The following is a 15000-nucleotide window of genomic DNA, read 5'->3' as shown; positions in this document are numbered from 1 at the left end:
AACAACAAGAACAAAAAGAACAACAACAACATGAACAACAAGAACATCAACAACCAGAACAACAAGAACAACAACAGCAACAAGAGCAACAAGAGCAACAAGAGCAACAAGAGCAACAAGAGCAACAAGAGCAACAAGAGCAACAAGAGCAACAAGAGCAACAAGAGCAACAAGAGCAACAAGAGCAACAAGAGCAACAAGAACAACAAGAACAACAAGATCAACAAGAACAACAAGAACAACAAGAACAACAAGAACAAGAACAGCAAGAACAACAACAACAACAAGAACAACAAGACCAACAAGAACAACAAGAAGAACAAGAAGAACAAGAACAACAAGAAGAACAAGAACTACAAGATCAACAAGAGCAACAAGAGCAACAAGAACAACAAGAACAACAAGAACAACAAGAACAACAAGAACAACAAGATCAACAAGAACAACAAGAACAACAAGAACAACAAGAACGGCAAGGGCAACAACAACAACAGGAACAACAAGAACCACAACGACAAGAACAACAACAACAAGAACAACAAAAACAAGAACAAAAAGAACAACAACAAGAACAACAAGAGCAACAAGAACAACAAGAACAACGAGAACAACGAGAACAACGAGAACAACGAGACCAACGAGAACAACGAGAACAACGAGAACAACGAGACCAACGAGAACAACGTGAACAACGAGAACAACGAGAACAACGAGAACAACGAGAACAACGAGAACAACGAGAACAACGAGAACAACGAGAACAACGAGATCAACGAGAACAACGAGAACAACGAGAACAACAAGAACAACGAGAACAACAAGAACAGGAAGAACAACAAGGACAACAAGAACAAGAACAACAACAACAAGAACTACATGAACAACAATAACAAGAACAACAAAAACAAGAACAACAACAAGAACAACAAGAACAGCAACAAGAACAACCAGAACAACAAGAACAACAAAAACAAGAACAACAAGAACAACAACGACAACAAGAACAACAAGAACATCAAGAACAACGAGAACAACAACAACATGACCAACAAGAACATCAACAACCAGAACAACAACAACAACAACAGCAACAAGAGCAACAAGAGCAACAAGAGCAACAAGAGCAACAAGAGCAACAAGAGCATCAAGAACAACAAGAACAACAAGAACAACAAGATCAACAAGAGCAACAACAACAACAAGAACAACAAGAGCATCAAGAGCAATAAGAACAACAAGAACAACAAGATCAACAAGAACAACAACAACAACAAGAGCAACAAAAACAAGAACAACAACAACAACAAGAACAACAAGAAGAACAATAAGAACAACAAGAACAGCAAGAGCAACAACAACAACAGCAACAAGAGCAACAAGAACAAGAAGAGCAACAAGATCAACCAGAGCAACAAGCACAACAAGAACAATAAGAACAACAAGAACAACGAGAACAACAAGAACAACAAGAACAACAAGAACAACAAGAACAACAAGAACAACAAGAACAACAAGAACAACAAGAACAACAAGAACAACAAGAACAACAAGGACAAGAACAACAAGGACAACAACAACAACAAGAACAGCAAGAACAAGAACAACAAGAACAACAACAACAACAACAAGAACAACAAGAGCAACAAGAACAACAAGAACAACAATAACAACAAGAACAACAAGGACAACAAGAACAAGAACAACAACAACAAGAACAACAACAACAAGAACAACAAGAACAACAACAACCAGAACAACAAGAACTACAACAGCAACAAGAGCAACAAGAGCAACAAGAACAACAAGAACAACAAGAACAACAAGAACAACAAGAACAAGAACAGCAAGAACAACGACAGCAAGAACAACATGAACAACAACAACAAGAACAACAGGAACAACAACAACAAGAACAACAACAACAACAACAACAGCAACAAGAACAACAAGAACAACAAGAACAACAAGAACAACGAGAACAACGAGAACGATGAGAACAACGAGACCAACGAGAACAACGAGAACTACGAGAACAACGAGAACAACGAGGACAACGAGAACAACGAGAACAACGAGAACAACGAGAACAACGAGATCAACGAGAACAACGAGAACAACGAGAACAACAAGAACAACGAGAACAACAAGAACAACAAGAACAACAAGAACAACAACAAGAACAAGAAGAACAGAAAGAACAACAAGGACAACAAGAACAAGAACAGCAAGAACAACAACAAGAACAACAAGATCAGAAAGAACAACGAGGCCAACAAGAACAAGAACAGCAAGAACAACAACAAGAACTACATGAACAACAACAACAAGAACAACAAAAACAAGAACAACAACAAGAACAACAACAAGAACAACCAGAACAACAAGAACAACAAGAAGAACAACAACAACAACAACAAAAATAAGAACAACAACAACAAGAACAACAACATGAACAACCGGAACAACAAGAACAACAAGGACAACATCAACAAGAACAACAAGGACAACAACAACAAGGACAACTAGAACAACAACAAGAAGAACAACAAGAACAACATGAACAACAACAACAAGAACAACAAGAACAACAAGAACAACAACAACAACAGGAAGAACAAGAACCACAACGATAAGAACAACAACAACAAGAACAACAAGAACAACAAGAACAACAAGAACAACAAGAACAACAAGAACAACAAGAACAACAAGAACAACAAGAACAACAAGAACAACAAGAACAACAAGAACAACAAGAACAACAAGAACAACAAGAACAACAAGAACAACAAGAACAACAAGAACAACAAGAACAACAAGAACAACAAGAACAACAAGAACAACAAGAACAACAAGAACAACGAGAACAACGAGAACAACGAGAACAACGAGAACAACGAGAACAACGAGAACAACGAGAACAACGAGAACAACGAGAACAACGAGAACAACGAGAACAACGAGAACAACAAGAATAACAAGAACAACAAGGACAACCAGAACAGCAAGAAGAACAACAAGAACAACAAGAACAACAACAACAAGAACAACAACAAGAACAACAACAAGAACAACAAGAACAGCAACAAGAACAACCAGAACAACAAGAACAACAAAAACAAGAACAACAAGAACAACAACGACAACAAGAACAACAAGAACATCAAGAACAACGAGAACAACAACAACATGACCAACAAGAACATCAACAACCAGAACAACAACAACAACAACAGCAACAAGAGCAACAAGAGCAACAAGAGCAACAAGAGCAACAAGAGCAACAAGAGCATCAAGAACAACAAGAACAACAAGAACAACAAGATCAACAAGAGCAACAACAACAACAAGAACAACAAGAGCATCAAGAGCAATAAGAACAACAAGAACAACAAGATCAACAAGAACAACAACAACAACAAGAGCAACAAAAACAAGAACAACAACAACAACAAGAACAACAAGAAGAACAATAAGAACAACAAGAACAGCAAGAGCAACAACAACAACAGCAACAAGAGCAACAAGAACAAGAAGAGCAACAAGATCAACCAGAGCAACAAGCACAACAAGAACAATAAGAACAACAAGAACAACGAGAACAACAAGAACAACAAGAACAACAAGAACAACAAGAACAACAAGAACAACAAGAACAACAAGAACAACAAGAACAACAAGAACAACAAGGACAAGAACAACAAGGACAACAACAACAACAAGAACAACAAGAACAAGAACAACAAGAACAACAACAACAACAACAAGAACAACAAGAGCAACAAGAACAACAAGAACAACAATAACAACAAGAACAACAAGGACAACAAGAACAAGAACAACAACAACAAGAACAACAACAACAAGAACAACAAGAACAACAACAACCAGAACAACAAGAACTACAACAGCAACAAGAGCAACAAGAGCAACAAGAACAACAAGAACAACAAGAACAACAAGAACAAGAACAGCAAGAACAACGACAGCAAGAACAACATGAACAACAACAACAAGAACAACAGGAACAACAACAACAAGAACAACAACAACAACAACAACAGCAACAAGAACAACAAGAACAACAAGAACAACAAGAACAACGAGAACAACGAGAACGATGAGAACAACGAGACCAACGAGAACAACGAGAACTACGAGAACAACGAGAACAACGAGGACAACGAGAACAACGAGAACAACGAGAACAACGAGAACAACGAGATCAACGAGAACAACGAGAACAACGAGAACAACAAGAACAACGAGAACAACAAGAACAAGAACAACAACAAGAACAAGAAGAACAGAAAGAACAACAAGGACAACAAGAACAAGAACAGCAAGAACAACAACAAGAACAACAAGATCAGAAAGAACAACGAGGCCAACAAGAACAAGAACAGCAAGAACAACAACAAGAACTACATGAACAACAACAACAAGAACAACAAAAACAAGAACAACAACAAGAACAACAACAAGAACAACCAGAACAACAAGAACAACAAGAAGAACAACAACAACAACAACAAAAATAAGAACAACAACAACAAGAACAACAACATGAACAACCGGAACAACAAGAACAACAAGGACAACATCAACAAGAACAACAAGGACAACAACAACAAGGACAACTAGAACAACAACAAGAAGAACAACAAGAACAACATGAACAACAACAACAAGAACAACAAGAACAACAAGAACAACAACAACAACAGGAAGAACAAGAACCACAACGATAAGAACAACAACAACAAGAACAACAAGAACAACAAGAACAACAAGAACAACAAGAACAACAAGAACAACAAGAACAACAAGAACAACAAGAACAACAAGAACAACAAGAACAACAAGAACAACAAGAACAACAAGAACAACAAGAACAACAAGAACAACAAGAACAACAAGAACAACAAGAACAACAAGAACAACAAGAACAACGAGAACAACGAGAACAACGAGAACAACGAGAACAACGAGAACAACGAGAACAACGAGAACAACGAGAACAACGAGAACAACAAGAATAACAAGAACAACAAGGACAACCAGAACAGCAAGAAGAACAACAAGAACAACAAGAACAACAACAACAAGAACAACAACAAGAACAACAAGAACAACAAGATCAACAAAAACAACAACTACAACAAGAACAGCAAGAACAACAACATCTACAAGAACAACAAGAACAGAAAGAACAACAAGGACAACAAGAACAAGAACAGCAAGAGCAACAACAACAAGAACCACATGAACAACAACAACAAGAACAACAAGAACAACAACAACAACAGGAACAACAAGAACCACAACGCCAAGAACAACAACAACAAGAACAACAAAAACAAGAACAACAAGAACAACAACAAGAACAACACGAGCAACAAGAACAACAAGAGCAACAAGAACAACAAGAGCAACAAGAGCAACAAGAACAACAAGAACAACAAGAACATCAAGAACAACGAGAACAACAACAACATGAACAACAAGAACAACAACGACAACAAGAACAACAAGAACATCAAGAACAACGAGAACAACAACAACATGAACAACAAGAACATCAACAACCAGAACAACAAGAACAACAACAGCAACAAGAGCAACAAGAGCAACAAGAGCAACAAGAGCAACAAGAGCAACAAGAGCATCAAGAACAACAAGAACAACAAGAACAACAAGATCAACAAGAGCAACAACAAGAACAACATGAACAACAAGAACAACAAGAACAACAAGAACAACAAGAACAACAAGAACAACAAGAACAACAAGAACAACAAGAACAACAAGAACAACAAGAGCAACAAGAACAACAAGAACAACAAGAACAACAAGAACAACAAGATCAACAAGAACAACAAGCACAACAAAAACAACAAGGACAACAACAACAAGAACAACAAGGACAACAACAACAACAACAAGAACAACATGAACAGTAAGAACAACAAGAACAACAAGAACAACAAGGAGAACAAGAACAACAAGAACAACAAGAACAACAAGAACAACAAGAACGACAAGAACAACAAGAACAACAAGAACAACAAGAACAACAAGAACAACAAGAACAACAAGAACAACAAGAACAACAAGAACAACAAGAACAACAAGAACAACAAGAACAACAAGAACAACAAGAACAACAAGAACAACAAGAACAACAAGAACAACAAGAACCACAAGAACAACAAGAACAACAAGAACAACAAGAGCAACAAGAACAAGAACAGCAAGAACAACAAGAACAACGAGAACAAAGAGAACAACGAGAACAACAACAAGAACAACAACAACAACAACAACAACAACAACAACTAGAACAACAAGAACACCAAGAACAACAAGAACAACAAGAACAACAAGAACATCAAGAACAACAACAACGTGAACAACAAGAACATCAACAACCAGAACAACAACAACAACAAGAACAAAAAGAACAACAACAACATGAACAACAAGAACAACAAGAACAACAAGAACAACAAGAACAACAAGAACAACAAGAACAACAAGAACAACAAGAACAACAAGAACAACAAGAACAACAAGAACAACAAGAACAACAAGAACAACAAGAACAACAAGAACAACAAGAGCAACAAGAACAACAAGAGCAACAAGAACAACAAGAACAACAAGAACAACAAGAACAACAAGAACAACAAGAACAACAAGAACAACAAGAACAACAAGAACAACAAGAACAACAAGAACAACAAGAACAACAAGAACAACAAGAACAACAAGAACAACAAGAACAACAAGAACAACAAGAACAACAAGAACAACAAGAACAACAAGAACAACAAGAACAACAAGAACAACAAGAACAACAAGAACAACAAGAACAACAAGAACAACAAGAACAACAAGAACAACAAGAACAACAAGAACAACAAGAACAACAAGAACAACAAGAACAACAAGAACAACAAGAACAACAAGAACAACAAGAACAACAAGAACAACAAGAACAACAAGAACAACAAGAACAACAAGAACAACAAGAACAACAAGAACAACAAGAACAACAAGAACAACAAGAACAACAAGAACAACAAGAACAACAAGAACAACAAGAACAACAAGAACAACAAGAACAACAAGAACAACAAGAACAACAAGAACAACAAGAACAACAAGAACAACAAGGACAACAAGAACAACAAGAACAACAAGAACAACAAGAACAACAAGAACCACAAGAACAACAAGAACAACAAGAACAAGAACAGCAAGAACAAGAAGAACAACGACAACAAAGAGAACAACGAGAACAACAACAAGAACAACAACAACAACAATAACAACAACAACAACAACTAGAACAACAAGAACAACAAGAACAACAACAACAACAACAAGAACAACAAGAACAACAAGAACAACAAGAAGAACAAGGACAACAAGAAGAACAAGAACAACAAGAAGAACAAGAACTACAAGATCAACAAGAGCAACAAGAGCAACAAGAACAACAAGAACAACAAGAACAACAAGAACAACAAGAACAACAAGAACAACAAGAACAACAAGAACAACAAGAACAACAAGAACGGCAAGGGCAACAACAACAACAGGAACAACAAGAACCACAACGACAAGAACAACAACAACAAGAACAACAAAAACAAGAACAAAAAGAACAACAACAAGAACAACAAGAACAACAAGAGCAACAAGAACAACAAGAAGAACAAGAACAACAAGAACAACAAGAACAACAAGAACAACAAGAACAACAAGAACAACAAGAACAACAAGAACAACAAGAACAACAAGAACAACAAGAACAACAAGAACAACAAGAACAACAAGAACAACAACAACAACAGGAAGAACAAGAACCACAACGCTAAGAACAACAACAACAAGAACAACAAAAACAAGAACAACAAGAACAACAACAAGAACAACAACGGCAACAAGAACAACAAGAGCAACAAGAACAACAAGAGCAACAAGAGCAACAAGAACAACAAGATCAACAAGAACAACAAGCACAACAAGAACAACAAGGACAACAACAACAAGAACAACAAGGACAACCGGAACAACAACAACAAGAACAACTAGAACAAGAACAAGAAGAACAACAAGAACAACAAGAACAACAAGAACAACAACAACCAGAACAACAAGAATTACAACAGCAACGAGAGCAACAAGAACAAGATGAGCAACAAGAGCAACAAGAGCAACAAGAGCAACAAGAGCATCAAGAGCAATAAGAACAACAAGAACAACAAGATCAACAAGAACAACAAGCACAACAAGCACAACAAGAACAACAAGAACAACAAGAACAACAAGAACAACAAGAACAACAACAACAATAACAACAACAAGAAGAACTACATGAACAACAACAACAAGAACAACAACAACAGGAACAACAAGAACAACAACAACAACAAGAGCAACAAAAACAAGAACAACAACAACAACAAGAACAACAAGAAGAACAATAAGAACAACAAGAACAGCAAGAGCAACAACAACAACAGCAACAAGAGCAACAAGAACAAGAAGAGCAACAAGATCAACCAGAGCAACAAGCACAACAAGAACAATAAGAGCAACAAGAACAACGAGAACAACAAGAACAACAAGAACAACAAGAACAACAAGAACAACAAGAACAACAAGAACAACAAGAACAACAAGAACAACAAGAACAACAAGGACAAGAACAACAAGGACAACAACAACAATAACAACAAGAACAACAAGAACAACAAGAACAACAAGAACAACAAGAACAACAAGAACAACAAGAACAAGAACAACAAGATCAACAACAAGAACAACAAGAACAACAAGAGCAACAAGAACAAAAAGAACAACAAGGACAACAAGAACCAGAACAACAACAACAAGAACAACAACAACAAGAACAACAAGAACAACAACAACCAGAACAACAAGAACTACAACAGCAACAAGAGCAACAAGAGCAACAAGAACAACAAGAACAACAAGAACAACAAGAACAACAAAAGCAAGAACAACGACAGCAAGAACAACATGAACAACAACAACAAGAACAACAGGAACAACAACAACAAGAACAACAACAACAACAACAGCAACAAGAACAACAAGAACAACAAGAACAACAAGAACAACGAGAACAACGAGAACGATGAGAACAACGAGACCAACGAGAACAACGAGAACTACGAGAACAACGAGAACAACGAGGACAACGAGAACAACGAGAACAACGAGAACAACGAGAACAACGAGATCAACGAGAACAACGAGAACAACGAGAACAACAAGAACAACGAGAACAACAAGAACAACAAGAACAACAAGAACAACAACAAGAACAAGAAGAACAGAAAGAACAACAAGGACAACAAGAACAAGAACAGCAAGAACAACAACAAGAACAACAAGAACAGGAAGAACAACAAGGCCAACAAGAACAAGAACAGCAAGAACAACAACAAGAACTACATGAACAACAACAACAAGAACAACAAAAACAAGAACAACAACAAGAACAACAAGAACAACAACAAGAACAACCAGAACAACAAGATCAACAAGAAGAACAACAACAACAACAACAAAAATAAGAACAACAACAACAAGAACAACAACATGAACAACCGGAACAACAAGAACAACAAGGACAACAACAACAAGAACAACAAGGACAACAACAACAAGGACAACTAGAACAACAACAAGAAGAACAACAAGAACAACATGAACAGCAAAAACAACAAGAACAACAAGGACAACTAGAACAACAACAAGAAGAACAACAAGAACAACATGAACAGCAAAAACAGCAAGAACAACAAGAACAACAAGAACAACAAGAACAACAAGAACAACAAGAACAACAAGAACAACAAGAACAACAAGAACAACAAGAACAACAAGAACAACAAGAACAACAAGAACAACAAGAACAACAAGAACAACAAGAACAACAAGAACAACAAGAACAACAAGAACAACAAGAACAACAAGAACAACAAGAACAACAAGAACAACAAGAACAACAAGAACAACAAGAACAACAAGAACAACAAGGACAACAACAACAATAACAACAACAAGAACAACAAGAACAGCAAGAGCAACAACAAGAACAACAAGAACAACAAGAACAACAACAACAAGAACAACGGGAACAACAACAGCAAGAAAACCAAGGACAAAAAGAATAACAAGAACAAGAAGAACAACAAGAACAACAAGAGCAACAAGAGCAACAAGAACAACAAGAACAACAAGAACAACAAGATCTACAAGAAAAACAAGAACAAGAACAACAACATCAACCAGAACAACAACAACATGAACAACAAGAACAACAACAGCAACAATAACAACAAGGACAACAAGAACAACAAGAACAAAAAGAACAACAAGAACAACGAGAACAACGAGAACAACGAGAACAACGAGAACAACAACAAGAACAACAACAACAACAACAACAACTAGAACAACAAGAACAACAAGAACACCAAGAACAACAAGAACAACAAGAACAACAAGAACAACAAGAACATCAAGAACAACAAGAACAACAAGACCAAGAACAACAACAACAACAACAACGACAAGAACAAAAAGAACAACAACAACATAAACAACAAGAACATCAACAACCAGAACAACAACAGCAACAACAGCAACAAGAGCAAAAAGAGCAACAAGAGCCGCAAGAGCAACAAGAGCAACAAGAACAACAAGAACAACAAGAACAACAACAACAACAACAACTAGAACAACAAGAACAACAAGAACACCAAGAACAACAAGAACAACAAGATCAACAAGAACAACAAGAACATCAAGAACAACAACAACATGAACAACAAGAACATCAACAACCAGAACAACAAGAACAACAACAGCAACAAGTGCAACAAGAGCAATAAGAGCAACAAGAGCAACAAGAGCAACAAGAACAACAAGAACAACAAGAACAACAAGATCAACAAGAACAACAAGAACAACAAGGACAACAACAACAATAACAACAAGAACAGCAAGGACAACTAGAACAACAAGAACAAGAACAGCAAGAACAACAACAAGAAGAACTACATGAACAACAACAACAAGAACAACAAGAACAACAACAACAACAGGAACAACAAGAACAACAACAACAACAAGAATAACATAAACAAGAACAACAACAACAAGAAGAAGAACAACAAGAAGAACAACAACAACAAGAAGAAGAACAACAAGAAGAACAACAACAACAAGAATAACATAAACAAGAACAACAACAACAAGAAGAAGAACAACAAGAAGAACAACAAGAACAACAAGAACAGCAAGAGCAACAACAACAACAACATCAACAACAACAAGAACAACAAGAACAGCAAGAACAACAACAACAACAATCAGAGCAACAACAACAACAACAAGAACAACAAGAACAACAACAACATGAACAACAAGAACATCAACAATCAGAACAACAAGAACAACAACAGCAACAAGAGCAACAAGAACAACAAGAACAACAAGAACAACAAGAACAACAAGAACAACAAGAGCAACAAGAACAACAAGAACAACAAGGACAACAACAACAACAACAACAACAACAAGAACATCAAGAACAACAAGAGCAACAAGAACAAGAACAGCAAGAACAACAACAACAACAACAAGAACAACAAAAACAAGAACAACAAGAACAGAAAGAACAGCAAGAACTACAAGAACAACAAGAACAACAAGAACAACAAGAACAACAAGAACAAGAACAGGAAGAACAACAACAACAACAACAAAAACAAGAACAACAACAAGAACAACAACAACAGCAAGAACAACAAGAACAACAAGAACAACAAGAACAACAAGAGCAACAAGAACAAGAACAGCAAGAACAACAAGAACAACAAGAACAACAAGAGCAACAAGAACAACAAGAACAAGAACAACAACATCTACCAGAACCACAACAACATGAACAGCAAGAACAAGAACAACAACAACAACAACAAGAACAACAACAACAAGAACAACGGGAACAACAACAGCAAGAACAACAAGGACAATAAGAATAACAAGAACAAGAAGAACAACAAGAACAACAAGAACAACAAGAGCAACAAGAGCAACAATAACAACAAGAACAACAAGAACAACAAGAAAAACAAGAACAAGAACAACAACATCAACCAGAACAACAACAACATGAACAACAAGAACAACAACAGCAACAACAACAACAAGGACAACAAGAACAACAAGAACAAAAAGAACAACAAGAACAACGAGAACAACGAGGACAACAACAGGAACAACAACAACAACAACAACAACTAGAACAACAAGAGCAACAAGAACACCAAGAACAACAAGAACAACCAGAACAACAAGAACAACAAGAACATCAAGAACAACAAGAACAACAAGACCAAGAACAACAACAACAACAACATGAACAACAAGAACATCAACAACCAGAACAACAACAGCAACAAGAGCAACAAGAGCAACAAGAGCAACAAGAGCAACAAGAGCAACAAGAGCAACAAGAGCAACAAGAACAACAAGAACAACAAGAACAACAAGAACAACAAGGACAACAACAACAATAACAACAAGAACAACAAGAACAAGAACAGCAAGAACAACAACAAGAAGAACTACATGAACAACAACAACAAGAACAACAAGAACAACAACAACAACAGGAACAACAAGAACAACAACAACAACAAGAATAACATAAACAAGAACAACAACAACAACAAGAAGAACAACAAGAAGAACAACAAGAACAACAAGAACAGCAAGAGCAACAACAACAACAACATCAACAACAACAAGAACAACAAGAACAGCAAGAACAACAACAACAACAACCAGAACAACAACAACAACAACAACAACAAGAACAACAACAACATGAACAACAAGAACATCAACAATCAGAACAACAAGATCAACAACAGCAACAAGAGCAACAAGAGCAACAAGAGCAACAAGAGCAACAAGAACAACAAGATCAACAAGAACAACAAGAACAACAAGAACAACAAGAACAAGAACAGCAAGAACAACAAGATCAACAAGAACAACAAGAACAACAAGAACAACAAGAACAACAAGAGCAGCAAGAACAACAAGAACAACAAGAACAACAAGAACAACAAGAACAACAAGAACAACAAGAACAACAAGAACAACAAGGACAACAACAACAACAACAACAAGAACATCAAGAACAACAAGAGCAACAAGAACAACAAGAACAACAAGAACAACAAGAGCAACAAGAACAACAAGAACAACAAGGACAGCAACAACAACATCAACAAGACCATCAAGAACAACAAGAGCAACAAGAACAAGAACAGCAAGAACAACAACAACAACAACAAGAACAACAAAAACAAGAACAACAACAAAAAGAACAAGAACAACAAGAACATCAACAACCAGAACAACAACAGCAACAAGAGCAGCAAGAGCAACAAGAACATCAACAACCAGAACAACAACAGCAACAAGAGCAGCAAGAGCAACAAGAGCAACAAGAGCAACAAGAGCAACAAGAGCAACAAGAACCACAAGAATAACAAGAACAACAACAACAACAACAACAACAACAACTAGAACAACAAGAACAACAAGATCACCAAGAACAACAAGAACAACAAGATCAACAAGAACAACAAGAACATCAAGAACAACAACAACATGAACAACAAGAACATCAACAACCAGAACAACAACAAGAACAAAAAGAACAACAACAACATGAACAACAAGAACATCAACAACCAGAACAACAAGAACAACAACAGCAACAAGAGCAACAAGAGCAACAAGAGCAACAAGAACAACAAGAACAACAACGACAACAAGAACAACAAGAACATCAAGAACAACAAGAACAACAACAACATGAACAACAATAACATCAACAACCAGAACAACAAGAACAACAACAGCAACAAGTGCAACAAGAGCAACAAGAGCAACAAGAGCAACAAGAGCAACAAGAACAACAAGAACAACAAGATCAACAAGATCAACAAGAACAACAAGAACAACAAGAACAACAAGGACAACAACAACAATAACAACAAGAACAGCAAGGACAACAAGAACAACAAGAACAAGAACAGCAAGAACAACAACAAGAAGAACTACATGAACAACAACAACAAGAACAACAAGAACAACAAGAACAACAACAACATCAAGAACAACAAGAACAACAAGACCAAGAACAACAACAACAACAACATGAACAACAAGAACATCAACAACCAGAACAACAACAGCAAAAAGAGCAACAAGAGCAACAAGAGCAACAAGAGCAACAAGAGCAACAAGAGCAACAAGAGCAACAAGAACAACAAGAACAACAAGAACAACAAGAACAACAAGGACAACAACAACAATAACAACAAGAACAACAAGAACAAGAACAGCAAGAACAACAACAAGAAGAACTACATGAACAACAACAACCAGAACAACAAGAACAACAACAACAACAGGAACAACAAGAACAACAACAACAACAAGAATAACATAAACAAGAACAACAACAACAACAAGAAGAACAACAAGAAGAACAACAAGAACAACAAGAACAGCAAGAGCAACAACAACAACAACATCAACAACAACAAGAACAACAAGAACAGCAAGAACAACAACAACAACAACCAGAACAACAACAACAACAACAACAACAAGAACAACAACAACATGAACAACAAGAACATCAACAATCAGAACAACAAGATCAACAACAGCAACAAGAGCAACAAGAGCAACAAGAGCAACAAGAGCAACAAGAACAACAAGATCAACAAGAACAACAAGAACAACAAGAACAACAAGAACAAGAACAGCAAGAACAACAAGATCAACAAGAACAACAAGAACAACAAGAACAACAAGAACAACAAGAGCAGCAAGAACAACAAGAACAACAAGAACAACAAGAAC

The sequence above is a fragment of the Megalopta genalis genome, chromosome 8 (genome assembly GCF_051020955.1).
Source record: "Megalopta genalis isolate 19385.01 chromosome 8, iyMegGena1_principal, whole genome shotgun sequence".
Lineage (NCBI taxonomy): Eukaryota > Metazoa > Arthropoda > Insecta > Hymenoptera > Halictidae > Megalopta > Megalopta genalis.
The sequence above is the reverse complement of the archived record's forward strand: the minus strand, read 5'-3'. Positions refer to the sequence as shown.